At 37.8% G+C, this 16,679-nt stretch overlaps 1 long non-coding RNA gene across 2 annotated transcripts in view; it reads right to left on the bottom strand.

Annotated features, from left to right (window-relative positions):
* Positions 1–3,085, bottom strand: part of LOC124076320 (uncharacterized) — a 153,863-nt gene extending 150,778 nt beyond the window's left edge. For both annotated transcript variants that reach the window (XR_009224692.1, XR_009224691.1), the window contains exon 1: positions 2,523–3,085. This is a non-coding gene — a long non-coding RNA (uncharacterized LOC124076320). The remainder of the gene's footprint in view (positions 1–2,522) is intronic.
* Positions 3,086–16,679: the final 13,594 nt, after the last annotated feature.

Raw genomic sequence — 16,679 nt, 5'->3', positions numbered from 1 at the left:
AGAAGACAAAAGATAAGCAGTATTGGGGGAAACAGAAAAGGGAACCCTTCAGTGCTATTGGTGGGAAAGTAAATTAGGATTGCCATTATGGAAAACTATATGAGTTTCCTCAAACAATTTAAAAAATCAGACTATTGTATGATCTAACAATTCCATGACTGAATATATATATCTAAAGGAAATGAAATCAGTATGTCAGAGAGACATCTCCCTCTACACTCACAGTAGCACTATTCACAATGGGCAAGAAAGGGGAACAACCTACACGTCCCTCCAGCAGTGAAGAAAATACATGTAATGGAAAACTGCTGAGTCAGTAAAGAGAATGAAATCCTGCTATTTGTGATAGATGGATAAACCTGGAAGGCATCATGCTAAGTGAAATAAGTCAAGCACAGATAGACAAACAGCCCGTGATCTCACTTATATGTGGAATCTAAACAGTTAAACTTACACAAGCAGAGAGTAGACATATCTATATTGACAGCACACTAAAGGCTCTGGTTTCCAGAGTCTGGGGGCTGGGAGAAGGAGGAAATATTGGTCAAAAGCTACAAAGTGTCAGGTAGAAAGGAGGAATTACTGTTTTTGAGATATACTGAACAGTATGGTGACTATAGTTAATGAATTAAAACTGCCAAGAGATTAAATTTCAACATCCTTACCACAAAAAATAATAGTTTGCTAATTATTCCAAGGGTTTGTTTTTTTTTTTTTTTTTTTTTTCAGTGCCAGGAATTGAACCCAGGGCCTCGTGCTTTCTAGACATGCACTCTACCACTGAAATGTGTCCACAGCTCCCAAAGAATGTTATTTAAAGATGCTACAGAGTACAACATAACTTTATGTTTATTTGCAAAGATAGTAAATGTAAGCAATCTGATGTCCAAATGCAGTTCATTTAATTTGATTGTATCTACATGTCTCAATATTTTTTTTGGGGGGTGCGCAGTACCGGAGATTGAACTCAGGGGCACTCAACCACTGAGCCACATCCCCAGCCCTGTTTTGTATTATATTTAGAGACAGGGTCTCGTTGAGTTGCTTAGAGCCTCACTTTTGCTGAGGATGGATTTGAACTCACAATCCTCTGCCTCAGCCTCCAGAGCCGCTGGGATTACAGGTGTACACCACTGCACCCAGCTCTCAATAATTTTTTTTTTTATATTTTATTAGTTGTTGGTGGACCTTTATTTATTTTTATGTGGTGCTGAGAATCAAACCCAGTTCCTCACACATGCTAGGCAAGTGCTCTACCACTAAGCCATAATCCCAGCCCTCTCAATTTTTTAAATACACATTTTTTGTATTATTTGTTAAGGACCAGTAACAAACACATGGATATTGCCTAGGTGATAAAGCTTGCAAAGGTTATAATTAATTACAGGAATATTCAGATTAATTAATGAATTTAGCATTTGCATGGAAAAAAGCTGATACCTTTCAAGGATTAATTTTTTATTTTTCATGTTTTATTTTATTTTTTATGCCTTTATAGTATTTATTTATTTATATGTAGTGCTGAGGATCGAACCCAGCTCCTCGCACGTGCTAGGTGAGTGCTCAACTGCTGAGCCACAACCCCAGTGCTCAATGATTAATTTTGTTACAATAAAATTGAATTCAATAACCATTTGGGTCACTAATAATACTAGTAATGATGATTATGACAATCATAGCTAAAATTATGGAATGCCTATTATAGTAAACAACACCATGCTAAATGCTTCACAGGCATGATCAGACTCACTTTGATCTGCAACCCTATGAGAAAAGTACAGCTACCTGTCCAATTTTGCAAAGGAGAAAACTAAAGTTAAACATTTCAAAATCAAACACCTACCAAACAGGACATGATCCAGTCTGTCTGACTCCACACATAAACTAGCATACTCTACTGCCTCTTAAGAGCCAGCAATATGCTAGTGCTACAGAAGACACTGAGGTGACATTGCTTGTCCCCTCAAAGAACTCTGAAGTTGGTAGAATAGAAGAGATTCTGGTATCATTATTTCTGACTCAAAGGAGGATGCTGTCATTGCCAAAAGCTATTCCCTTCTTTCCCCATAACTTTTCTCTTTAAGCAAAAATAAGTAGTTAAAAAAAATAGATGAAGTTTCACACAGTATTCTTGCCTCATAACTATAGGAAAATTTAACCAAGTAAGATTTGAGCCAGATTTTCAAGAATGAAAGGGAAACCAGCAGAAAAACATGAAGGGTGAATTGACCAAAAGAGTAAATAACTAGAAATAAGACATGAAAATGAGAGTAGAGAAGAAACTCAGAAGTTCCCTAATTCATCCAATATATACCTATCTTCTGAGCATATCAGGCATGTTCTAAGGATGAGAAAGAGTTATAAGCAAAATCTCCCCAAGATCTGACCTTGCAGAACATATAAATTCTTACCATAGGAGACACACACAGAAAATTACATGAACAAGGGAACATCCATCAACCAAATTAACATGAAGATAACTGAAAGTACTGATAGACAGAGATGGAGGGGACTATACTTACATTACGTGAGTATGGAAAGCCTCTCTGAAGACACTGATCTAAACAAGGTAAAAAGGTTTTTTCTCTTGCACCCAGCGAGCCATGGCTTTCCGTGGTTGTACCTGGGAAGGATGGAGCACACACTAGATGAGATGCATCCTTGTCTCTGGGCATCCTCTACGCCAGGTGAGTGTGATGTCAGGGGTGCTGATGTCAGAGGTACTGATGGTGGAGTGCACGCACCACCTTTAAGGCACTTCCTCGTTCTGACCCTGGAAGCCAAGTGCCAGAGTTCATTGACACCACACACCCAAAGCTGGAGGGGAGGTTTCCTCTCTCCAGGGGAATCGCACTCCCCACTCGAGTCTCTCTTTCTGCTGGCTTCTCCTTTTCAACTTGCTCTTGTCATAATGCCCTTGTCCCAACCTTCAGCCCCACCCCTCTTTGGATTGGCTAGTGACCTGGGCTTCCCAGGTCCTTCTCTCTGCTGTAGTTGAAGGACATAGTTAGGCTCTGAGCAGCCACACTTGACCCATCCCATAGGCTGACTTGATGGGGAGGGTTTCTCACCTGGCCTGTCTCAGCCTTGCTGGAAACTCTGAGGATAATGGTAACAGTTTAGCTATTTGATTACTGAGCACCTGTTTGCCAAACTATTCAACAGCCCATGACAGTGGTATTACTATTTCATTTTTACAGCAAAGGAAATCAGGCCAAGATAGTTGAGGAATCTGTTCAAAGATCATAGAAATTGTTAATTAACAGAACTTGGCTTCAGATAAATGAGTCTGAATCCAACCTTGTGCTCACTGGGCAACTTGAAAATAATTTGTATTTGGGAAGAATCAAAGTACATAACCAAGGTTAACAATCCACTAGATGCTAGTTCTCTCACAGATTCAGCCCATAGCCCAAGGAGTTTCTAGTTGCTTTTTTTTTTAATCCATTTCAAATACAAAATTCACAATCAAATCAAATGGATGCGTGCACATGCGCGTGCATATATACACACACATACACATCTACTGGCATAGACTAAATATTTGTGGTCCCACAAAAAAAAATCAAATGTTGAAAATCCCTAATATGACAGTATTAGGAGGTAGAGGCTTTGGTAAGTGATTAGGTCACAAGGGCAGATCTTTAGGAATGGCATTGTGCCCTTATAAAGGAGACCCAGAGAGCTCCCTTTTCCCTTCCACCATGTGAGGACACAGTGAAAAATCAATATCTATGAACCACAAAATGGGCACTTATCAGACACTGAATCTGCCTGCACCTTGTGACTTTCTCAAGAACTATAAGAAATAAACTTCCGTTTCTATTCAGTCTATGCTATTGTGTTATAGCAGCCAGTAAGGAGACATGGAGACACACACACACACACACACACACACACACACACACCTACCTTTATTGTTTATGGGTCACCTACAATTGTCATGCTTTAAGAAAAATGACTTTTGCCAGGTGCAATGGTGCACACCTGTAATCCCAGCAACTTGGGAGGCTGAGGCAGGAGGATTGCGAGTTCAAAGCCAGCCTCAGCAAAAGTGAGGCACTAAGCAACTCAGTGAGACCTTGTCTCTAAATAAAATACAAAATAGGGCTGGGGATGTGGCTCAGTGGTCCAATGCCCCTGGGTTCAATCCCCAGTACCCCCTGCCCCAAATAAAGTGACTTCTTTCAGAATTTAAGAGAAACCTTGTATTTTCTCCTTTGGTTTGGCACTGGCCTTTAAAGATTATCATTTCCTTACAGTATTCTCTATAAATACCCTATTTGACAGATTAGTAGTCTAAATGAGTTACGAAGTCAATTCAATCATCATAGAAAAGGTTAAGAAAAAAGGTTAAAAACTTCCAGAACACACAGCATTTTAAAAATATCTGTTTCCCTCTTCAAACTATTTTTAAAAGAGTTTCATAGACCTGGTTCTCGTAATTACAGAGTGATATGTTTCACCCACGCACTGTGTATTCATCTGGGTCGTTTCAGTGCACCTTATAAGTATGCAAAATTTTATCAGATGCTAAATGCCTCAAGCATGAGGTTCTTTGGGTTCTTATTCTTAATTATTGTGCTGAATTTCATATTTGGGTCTGGATTTCAAATGAATAAATTATTCTCCAAATACATAATTGAAGAATATTAATATTCAGTCTTACTTTGATAGAGACTAGAATTTAAGCCAAAATCAAGTAGAAATGCCACTAAAAATCCGAAAAGCTTGCAGTCAGTCAATATGCAAGTTACACCACCATGGACAGGTACCTGGAATTGATCCACCCAAAGCCAAGCACTGTGCTGTTTGCTATTGTGACCCCAGTGCTCCAAGCAACTGCAATGACTCTGATTTCACTTTTCTCTTGACCCTTAGCCTTGGGGAACTGATAGATCAAAAAATAGGCTATAAGAAAATCATATCCCTTAGTTATTTCCCACTGAAGCCATGTACTTTTTAAAGAGAAGTATCCAGCCTCTCTGCCTCATCCAAGTCTGCTCATGACTTCAGCCTTTTCTACAACCTGGTCTATGCTCATTTTCATTTTTATTTTATCTATTTATTTTTCTTTATGTTATGATTATGATGTTTATGTTATGGTTATGATCTTTTAAGAACAGGGAACTTTTTAAAAACCCCATAGTATCTAATCAAAAAATTTTGCTCCAAATGAATGCTGAAGTAGTAGGCAAGTGATCTATTTTCTAGACAAGCAAAGTCCATTTAATTTGGGCACAGAATAAGTGAGTCATGAAATATTAAGTCCATTTAAACTCTCACTGAAAAGGATGTCACCTATCAGCTCAATAAGCAATATTGGAGACAAAGTTTGGTTTCTTTTTTTTTAAACAATTGATCAATTCAATTTCAATCCACCATATTAACACACTAAGATAAGCCCTATAATTATCTGAATAGATGCAGAAAAGGTCTATGGCAAAATGCAAACATCACTCATTTTTATTTTCAGCTTTATTGATGTAAATTGACACATTAATATTATATCAATTCAAGGCATACGATATGATTTCTGGATATGCATATTGCCAGAGTTTGGATGTTGACTATATCCCAAAGGTCTCTGTGTTAAAAGCTTGGTCTTCGGGTGCTATTGGGCAGTGGTGGAACCTTTAAAAGGTAAAGCCTATGGGAGGCTGAGACAGGAGGATCGCCAAGGTCAAATCTGGCCTTAGCAACTAAGCAAAGCTCTAGGCAACTTAGGGAGACCCTGTCTCAAAATATCACATATTCTTCATCCACTCATCCTTTTTGTTATTATGTTTTTATTAGTTCATTAGAATTATACATAACAGTGGGGTTCATTCTGACATATTCATACATGCACATAATTTTAATTTCTTTTTCAAGTTTTTTTTTTTTAGTTGTAGATGGACACAATACCTTTATTTTTATGTGGTGCTGAGGATTGAACCCAGTGCCTTACACATTAGAGGCAAGTGCTCCACCACTGAGCTATAGCCCCAGCCCCAATTTTCTTCATTTCATTCCCCAGTCTTTCCATCTTCCTTTCTTCCTGCCTCCTCCTGACCCACTTCCTTTCCTGTACTGGTCTCCCTTCCATTTACTTATTCACTTACTTATTTATAATCACAAATACATATATTTCTACTTATATAACTTCAAGTACATGAAGCAAAAACTGACAAAAGGGAGAAATATACAATTTGTTTATCACAGCTGGAATTTTAACACTGCTCACACAACAATGGATTTAGCAATTGTCCAAAAAACAGTAAACACATAAGGGTTTCAAAAATTCCATCACATTATTTGGCCACAGAGATGATTACAGAGCACTACATTCAATGGCTTCAGAGTACACATTTTTTTCAAGTACACATGAAATGTTCACCAAGATGAACTATACACTGAGCCATAAAACAAGTCTCAAAACAGTAAAAATAAGAAATGCATTCGGCTGTTATGTATAACTAATGAGAACAAATAATTTAAAAATTGTAATAAAAAATTAAATTTAAAAAAACAGTAAAAATATTTGAAGCCTTACAGAGCATGCTCTTGGAACATAATTATATCAAACATTTGTACTTTTATTTATTTTTGATTGGTGCATTGTAAAATTGTACATAAAAGTGGGATTCACTGTGATATATTCAGACATATATAGAACATGATTTGCTCCACTTTAGTCCCCAATACTTCCCTGTGCCCTCCCCTCCTCCCTCCCCCTCAATCTCCTTTCTCTACTGTTTCTGTTTTTTTTTCTCTGGCTCCAACATTTGAGAGAAAACATCTGACCCTTGACTTTTCTCTACTTTTCTCCTCAAAAACACTTGCTGTCTTTTAACTCTTTCATATTAGCCATCCTAGGAGGTGTGGGGGGGTATCTCATTGTGGTTTTGATTGGCATTTCCCTGGTGATTAGTGAGGTTGAGCACCTATTCCTGTACCTAATCACAATTAGTCTGTCTTTCTCTGTAAAAATATGATCAAGCCCCTTGCCCTATGTGTTTCCTATTCATTTCCTAACTGCATCTTTTCAGGTTCCTCAAATTATTGATAGAAGTACCAAGGATCTCAGCAATCAAATAGAAACTGCAATTCGAATTGCTTATTTCTGCTTTTACTGTCTGTGCATTTTTTTAAATTTTTTTTTTTTAGTTATACATGACAGTAGAATGTATTTTGACATAACATGCATACATGGAGTATAACTTCCCATTTTTCTGGTTGTACATGATGTGGAGTTACACTGGTGGTATATTCATATATGAACATAGGAAAGTTAGGTCTGATTCATTTCACTGTCTTTCCCATTCCCACCCCTGCTCTGACCCCCAATTCCTCCCTGTCCAATACAGTCAACCTCCACTGATCTCTCCCCTTCTGACTATTATGAGTCAGCATCTGCATATCAGAGAGAACATTTGGCCTTTGGTTTTTGGGGATTGGCTTATTTTGCTTAGCATGATATTTCTCCCGTTCCATCCATTTACCAGCAAATGACATAATTTCATTCTTCTTTATGAAGTAATATTCCTTTGTGTATATGTACCACATTTTCTTTATCCATTCATGTGTGGGCACCTAGGTTCATTTCATATCTTAGCTATTGGGAATTGAGCTGCTATAAATATTAATAACCTTAATAACATACTAAGTGACTGCATCACTATAGTATGCTGATTTTAAGTCCTTTGGGTATATGCAGAGGAGTGGGATAACTGGGGCAAATGGTGGTTCCATTCCTAGTTTTCTGAGGAATCTCCATATTGCTTTCCAGAGTGTTTGTACCAATTTGCAGTCCCACTAGCAATGCATAAGTGAATGTTTTTCCCCCACATCCTTGCCAACATTTATTATCTACTTGTATTCTTGGTAATGGCCATTCCAACTGGAGTGAGATGGAATCTCAGTATAGTTTTAATTTTAATTTCTCTTAATTGCTAGTTGTGTTGAACATTTTTTGTTATACTTGTTGACCATTCTCATTTCTTCTTCTGTATAGTGTCTGTTCAGTTCCTTTGCCCATTTACTGACTGGGTTGTGTTTTGTTGTTGTTATTGTTATTGCTGTTTTTATTTATTTATTTGGTGTTGAGTTTTTTGAGCTTTTTAATATATCCTAGAAATTAATGCTTTATCTAAGATGCGGGTGACAAAGATTTTCTCATTCTATAGATTCTCTCATTCTATAGATTCTCTCTTCGCATTCTTGGTTCTTTCTTTTGCCATGAAGAAGCGTTTTAGTTTGATGCCATTCCATTTGTTGACTAATGATTGTAAGCTATAAAGGACAAACTCAAGGCTAACATCATCTTAAATGAAGAAAAACTGAAGGCATTCCCTCTAAAAACTGGAACAAGTTTTGTGCAGGGTGAAAGAGAGGGGTTTAATCTCATATGGATTTCCAGTTTTCCTAGAACCATTTGTTGAAGAGGCTATCTTTTCTCCAATGTATGTTTTTGGCACCGTTGTCTAGTATGAAATAACTTGAGGCTACTGTGAATGAGATAGTTAATTTCTCCTTCAACTGATTCATTGGTGTATGGGAACACAATTGATTTATGAGTATTATTTTTGCATCCTGCTACTTTGCTGAATTCATTTATTCTAGAAGTTTTCTGGTGAAAATTTTTGGATCTTCTAAATATAGAATCATTCATTGGCAAATAGTGATAGTTTGAGTTTTTCTTTTCCTATTCATAGCCCTTTAATTTCTTTCTTCTAATTCTTCTGGCCAGAGTTTCAAGAACTATGTTAAATAGAAGTGGTAAAAGAGGGCATCCCTGTCTTGTTCCAGTTTTTAGAGGGAATGCTTTCAATTTTTCTCCATTTGGAATGATGTTGAGCCTGGCATGGTGGCACATGCCTGTAATCCCAGGGGCAGAGACAGGAAGATCTCAAACTCAAAGCCAGCCTCAGCAACTTACCTAGACACTAGGGAACTCAGTGAGACCCTGTCTCTAAATAAAATACAAAAAAGGGCTGGGGATGTAGTTCAGTGGTTAAGTGTCCCTGAGTTCAATCCTTGGTACAAAAAAAAAGAATGATGTTGGTCTTTGGTTTATCATAGATGGCCTTTACAATAATGTTGAGATATATTCCTACTACCCCTAATTTTTCTAGTGTTTTAAACATGAAGGGGTGCTATATTTTGTCAAATGCTGTTTCTGCATCTATTGAGATAATCATGTGATTCTTGTCTTTAGGTCTATTGATGTGATGAATTACATTTATGTATGTTGATCATGGTGCACTATCTTTTTAATATGTTTCGGTAGGCTGTTTGCCAATATTTTATTAAGAACTTTTCCAGGGATGGGGTTGTGGCACAGTGGTAGAGTACTCACCTAGCACAGGTGAGGCCCTGGGTTCGAACCTCAGCACCACATTAAAAAAAAAAAAATTGAAATAAAGATATTGTGTCTACCTACAACTAAAAAACAAATATTTTGAAAAAAAGAATGTTTCCACATATGCTCATCAGCAATACTGGTCTGAAATTCCTTTAGCTATTCAGGTTCCTTGGTGGTTCCATACAAACTTAGCGTATTTTTTTTTCTATTTCCATGAAAAACATCATTGAAATTGTTATAAGGATTATTTTACATTGAATATGTGTTTTGTTATGGGTAGTATGAAAGAATAAATATTAACATCCATACTATCTGGCTAATTTAAAGATAGCCTTGTCCATTGATTGGATATTCCAATCAATGAATATGGTTATTTCTTTTACCAATGTTTTATACTTTTCAGTGTACAGATCTTTCACTTCCTTGATTAAATTAATTCCTAAGCATTCAATTTTTGTTGCTATTGCAAATGGGATTGCTGTCTTAATTTCTTTTTTGGAGAGTTTGCTACTAGCATATAAAACTGCAACTGATTTTTATATGTGGGTTTCTTTTAATTTTTTAAAAATACTTATTTTTTAGTTGTATTTTCTTTTTATGTGGTGCTGAGGATCGAACCCAGTGCCTTGCATGTGCTAGGGGAGCACTCTACCACTGAGCCACAATCCCAGCCCTATATGTGGATTTTATACCTTGCTATCTTACTGAATTCTTTTATTAGTTCTGTCTTTTTCATCATTCATCTTTAGTGTCCGCTGTCATTAATTTTTTTTAAAAAAATCAATAAAAAAGAAAGAAATCCAGTATGTAAACAGAAGCAATTTTACTGTTTCCTTTCTGACTTGTGTGCCTTTATTTCTTTGTTTTGCCATTTGTTCTGGGAAAGACATCCAGTACTATCTTGAATAAAACTCAGTAAGAGCTTTCAACTTATTGCCATTGAGTGTGCAATTAGCTGAGGGATTGTGATAGCTATATTGTTGTGTTGAGATATATTCCTTCTAGATCTAATTCACTGAGATTTAATTTTTCTTAGCAAAGCAGAAATAGAAGTAAACTTCCTTTACCTGATAAAGTACATCTTAAAAATATGCACAAACAGCATACTTACTGGTGAAAGACTGAATACTTCTTGTCTAAGACCAGGAACAAGGAAAGAATGGCAGTTGCCACTGTTACTGCCAGTTATAGGTGACAAGTTCTGCTTCCCCACATGTTGAAGTGTGAACATTAGAGAAGCACGCCCAAGCAAGCATATAAAGCAGGGTTTATTTTAAAAGGGGTAACACAGCTGTTCTGCCCTTTGTATGTGTCCTAGGCTTCCTTTGTTTTCCTGCCCTCTTCCTCTTTCTCCTTCTAGGATACTTGACTGGGCCCAGGGATGCTTGCAGGGCTGGCCAAAAGGTAGAAAACAGGTGGGCTGAAGGGGGAAGGGCAGGAAGGTGCAGCTTAGGACACATTAATTAACAACCTAATAGCTCCCTGCAGGGAGGGGCAATTCCTGGGACAGGTTACCTTAGCAACAGGTTGGTGCAGGAGAATGTTCAGGATAAGGGTGGAGGAAGGGCTCCGAAGGAATTAACATTTCAATCCCTCCAGGGACAGTCTCCACCTTCCCAGGACTCACTCAAAATTGGCTTCCTTGATCCTACCTGACTTCGACTTCCCTATTTATACTGGTTGCCTGACTAATTCTGGCTTCACCACCACCCATAGTCATCACCATACCCCAGTCATATTCAACACTATACATAGCTAGTACAAACGCAAGAAAAAAAGGCTGACATTTATACATTTTTGAAAGATAAAATTGAAGGATCTCTATTCACAGTTGACATACTATGCAGAAAATCTTGAAGAATGCTGCAAAATGAAAATGTATTATATAACAATATTTTTTACTTATATATTTGCAGTCAACAATTGGAAATCGAAATAAAAAAGGAACAACAGTATTTTAACATCCCAAACTAATTTGTAGGTATAACTCTTCCAGTCTTTTGCAGGATCTGTATATGGAAACAAAGACATGGGTGGAAAAAAAACAAAGATAATACCAAATAAATGGAAAGACATGGCATGTTCATAGATTCAAAGACTCATCATTATTTAAATTTCACATCTCCTCAAGTTCATATGTAGATTGAGTATGATCCTGATTAAAATCTCAGTAGGATTTTTTATACTAACTGGCAAAATAATTCTAAAACTTATTTGAAACAACAAAGGAACTGAAATAGGTAAAAACAATTGATTTTTTCAGTACTGGGTGTTGGGTTGTGGGAGACTCCCCCTTCTTGGAGAACATCATGGAATCCCTTACCCCTCCCCCTCCTCTCTGAAGGGCGCCACACCGAAGAGCAAGAGCGCCAAATTCAAAGGTTTCCTCCACCAATCCCCAGTGGACACAGTGTCCGCTCGCTGTTCCTGAGTCACCCTGCCAATCAGCACCTGCCACGTCCCCTACGCAACCCTTCTTAAGCCCAAGCTTGCAAGCTCACCCTCTCTGCCCTCTTCCTCTCTTCCTTCTCTCCTCTCTCTGCTCTCTTCCTCTTCCTTCTCTCCTCCAGACTCCTAAACCCGCCTAGGCACAGTAACAGGGAACTGGCAGCCCCTGTGGTGTCTCTTGGGGAGGAATACACCCCGCCCAGACCTTCTCCGTCATGGTGTTCCTCTTGGAGTCTTCCCCTTCCACAGGCCTCGGCTGGCTTGAGAACTGGCAAACCCCCTCCCCTCCTCGAGCGTGGGTCTCCTCCTCCCCCTCTCACTCCCCTTTCACTGGGGATTGAACCCAAGCATGCTTCACCAATGAGCTACATTCCTCATCCCTTTTATTTTGTATTTTGAGACAGGATCTCACTAAATTGCCCAGGCTGGCTTCAAACTTGTGATCCTGCTCCTTCAGCCCTTGGAATTACTGGGATTACAGGTGTGTACCCCTACAACCTGGTGGGCAAAATGATTATTAAGTGAACACATTTGGGGAAGTCAATTTACTTAATTTCAAGATTTACTGTAAAGGTGAGGACAGTGTGCTTGTAAGGGTAAAAGAAATTGAAGTTAAAGCGTAAAAGTTAAAGGGTAAAAGACCAGGCATTGTAAAGTTTCTAAGCTGCAAAGTCTGAGTTAAAATGTAAAGGATTAGGTATTGTTAGGTTTCTATGCTACCTGCAAAACCTGAAATCCCTGTAGCTGTTAGGACAATACTGGAACTGCCCAGTAAATATTCCCACTGACTCCCTGGTTGTCCAATAACTTGGGACTCTGTGTAACTGGTCACGTAGTCATTTAGGCCCTAAAACCAATCAGTTTGAATGTGTACTCCGTTTAGGAATGACCTATCACTCCAGCCTGACCTGTTCCCGCCAATGAATGAACTAATCATGTTTAGGAGTTGTTGTTTGACTTTCCCGCGGTGTATAATGATTTGTTAAAGGAGACTGTGATGTATGTAAAATCCCCGCCCTCCCAAAAAAAGTGTACTTAAGCAGTGCTCAGCCCCTGCTAGGGGCTCTGGGCTGCTTTCCCTTCTTGAGTGGGCACGGAGCCCCAGCATGTTGGTTCAATAAATCCCCTTCTGCCAATTGCATGAGGGGTCACTTGGTGGTCTCTTTCTCCGACGCTTCGCCGGACCCTTACATGCTGTTGGAAAAATGATATGGATATATATGTATATTGACAGGGATACACAGATAGATCAATGTTATGGAACAAAGGCCAGAAATAAATTCACACATGTATAATCAACTTATTGGTTGGGGGAAGATTCAAAAACAATACAATGGGGAGGGAGGGAAGGGGAGGGGAGGATGCATGGGGGCAGGAAAGATCTTGGAATGAGATGGACATCATTACCCTAGGTACATGTATGACAGCACATATGGTATGATACTACATCGTGTACAACCAGAGAAATGAAAAGTTGTGCTGCAGTTGTGTACAATGAATCGAAATGCATTCTGCTGTCATATATTTTAAAAACCATAGTCTTTTTAGCAAGTGATGCAGGAATAACTGAATATATATATACACAAAAATTAAAACTCACTATTCATACTACATGCCATATTAAAAATTTACCCCAAATTACCCATAGACCTAATTATAAAACCTAAAACTATAAATATTTTAGAAGGAAACACAGGATATTTTGTAGCCTCAGGTTTAGCAAAGATTTCTTCCAACACACCAAAATACAATACCTTAGAAGAAAATTTATACACTTGATTTTTATGAAAATTAGGACTTCTAGTCTTCAAAAGACACTCTAAATGGAATCAAAAGGTAATCCATAAACTGAGATTCTAAAAAACAGATTTTCAAATCACATATCTGATAAAAGCCTTTTAACCAGAATATATCAAGAATGGCCAGACTCAATTATCACAAACAACACAGTTTTTTCATGGGCAAAATATCTGAGCAAATACTTCCTTCACAAAAGAAAATATACAAGTGGAAACCAAGCACAAAAGAAAATGCTCAATATCATAATTCATTAGAGAAAGCAAATGAAAACCACAAGACACTACTACATGCCTTCCAGAACAATTAAAGTTCACAAAAAAATATTCAAACACCAAGGATGTGAACAAATGGAACTCTCCTACACAGCTGATGAGGATGTAAAATGTTACCACTTTTTAAACACAGTTCGTCATTTCTTAAAAAGTTAGACATGTGTTGGAGTGACTTCTGGTTTTTGTCTTGTGGATGCTTTCTAACTTTACTCCATTATGATCTGATAGGATGCAAGAAACTATCTCTATGTTTTATATTTGTTGAAATTTGCTTTGTAACCTAAAATATGATCTAGTTTAGAAAATGTTCCATGCGCTGCTTAGAAGCTGTCAGTCATTGATGGATGAAATATTCTATAGATGTAGTGAATAATCTCACCATCATGTATATCCAACAAGACACTAATTATTAAAAAAAAAAAAAAAAAAACTAAAAGTAAATAGCACAAAGATCAGTGGAGTGGAGGGAAGGGAATGGGTGGTGGGGGGAGGGAAAAAAAAGCAGCCACACACTTACCACTCCTACTGTAAGGTATTCACACACATAAAATAAAACTCTATATTCACTCAAAGCCTGTATGCACAATTTCATAGTAGCTTTGTTCCTAATAACCAAAAGGTGTAAAGAAACCAAATGTTCCTCATCTGGTGAATGAGCCAATTGTAGTACACCTGTATAATGGTGTATTAGTGAAGTCAAAAAGAATACTTGCATTCTGTATGTCTCCATTTTCTTAACATTCTGCAAAAGGAAAACTATAGGAGATAATATCAGATCAGTGATTGCCTGAGGCTAGGGATTGAATTGGAATTAACAGTAAATGGGCATAAAGGGAGCCTTAGGAATAACTGGAATGTTCGAAAACTGAATTTGGGTACTTATTGTACAACTCAGTAAATTTACTGGAAAATGTTAATTGTGTGTTTACCGTGGGTGAATTTGCTAGTATCTCAAAAACTCTTTTTAAAAAGCCATAATAGGAGATATTTGTGCATCTCATGTATATGTGTGTGTTATATCACACATAAATATATATGAGTGGCAAAAGTCTTGCTGTAAGCAAGACTATCCATATATATACATCAATAAAAATACAAAAAAGTCTAACAGAAAATGGGTAAAAGAGTTCCACAGGCAACTCAAAAAAGAGGCTATCCAAATATTCAATGAAGCACATGAACTGAACAAATTTTTAAAAAGTAATGTACAAACGCTCAACATGATCACTCAAAAGACAAACAGAAACAAAACCACAATGAAATCATTACACAAACACTCAAATCAAAACAAATAACAATACAAAGTGTTAACTGAAAGGCTAGTGACTCACCCAAGCCACCAGAGATTCAACTAAGAGATTTTATTGTGGGGCTGCCTGAAGGGGAAGAAAAGGAGAGGAAGAGAGGAGAGGAGGAGGGCAGAGAAGAGGAAGAGCTTGCAAGCTTGGGCTTAAGAAGGGTTGCGTAGGCGACATGGGGAGTGCTGATTGGCAGGGGGACTCAGGAACAGCTAGTGGACACTTTGTCCACTGGGGATTGGTGGAGAAAACCTTTGAATTTGGCGCTCTTTGGCTTAGAACCCTTGGGAGAGGAGGGGGAGGGGTAAGGGATTCTGAGACAGAAACTTTAGCAGGAAGTCTCCCACACACCCAACATTAACAAAGACGTGAAGCAAGTCAAACTCTTATGCACTGCTAATATGAATTTAAATTCTACAACCACATTGGAAACCTTTGGCAGAATCTATCAAATGGAACCTGCTTATATACTAGGACTTAACAATTTCACTTCAACATACATGTGTAGATGTTAGTGAATACACATGTAAAGGATGTCATATAAGTACTATTTGTAGTAGCAATCAACTAGAAATAATTCAAATATTCACAAATGATGGAATGGCTGAACAAATTGTAGTATATTAATAAAACAGCAAACTACACAGCAATGAAAATTAATGCACAACTGTTACAAGGCACAACATGGACAAATCTTGCAAGCATAAAATTAATGGAAAGAAATCAAACACTAAAGTGAATATACTGTATGACTCCATTTATTTAAATTCAAAGTCATATAAAACAAATTAAAATGAAATTCTAATCTCACTGACTCAGGAGGCTGAGGCAGGAGGATCACAACAAGTTCGAGGCCAGCCTCAGCAATTTAGCAAGACCCTAAGCAACTTAGACATTCTCTCAAGAAACAAAAAAAGGCTGAGGATATGACTCAGTGGTAATGCATTATTATCCCCGCCCCAAAACATGAACTTAGGATAAAAGGGAAGATGAAAGATGGATTTTGCAGGGATTGACAAAACTCTTTTTTCCTAATCTGAGAAGTGGTTGTAGGATACTTTTACTTTGGGAAAAACCATCAAGCTCTGCGACTACAATGTGCGTTCTTTCTGCATGTATGGCGTTTTCTAAATTAACCAATTTTACTTAAAAAACAAAATTCAAAAATTAAAAATTATTTTCACTTCATATATTGGCACATTCTATTCACATTTAAAGTCACTAGCCGGGGCTGGGGATGTGGGCTCAAGCGGTAGCGCGCTTGCCTGGCATGCGTGCGGCCCGGGTTCGATCCTCAGCACCACATACAAACAAAGATGTTGTGTCCACCGAAAACTAAAAAATAAATATTAAAAATTCTCTCTCTCTCCCTCTCTCTCTCTGTCTCTCACTCTCTCTTTTAAAAAAAATTAAAGTCACTGGCCACAAATATCATGAGCATTCTTCCATTGTTTAGGGCAATAATTTATGTGGACTTGTGTAACATCAAAACCCAAAATATAAGGGGGCTGGGGA

The sequence above is a fragment of the Marmota monax genome, unplaced genomic scaffold, assembly GCF_021218885.2.
Source record: "Marmota monax isolate L192 unplaced genomic scaffold, Marmota_monax_Labrador192_F-V1.1 WCK01_AAM20220418_F8-fsc00123, whole genome shotgun sequence".
Classification (NCBI taxonomy): domain Eukaryota; kingdom Metazoa; phylum Chordata; class Mammalia; order Rodentia; family Sciuridae; genus Marmota; species Marmota monax.
Note: the sequence above shows the minus strand (reverse complement) of the source record. Positions and strands in the feature narration are given on the sequence as shown.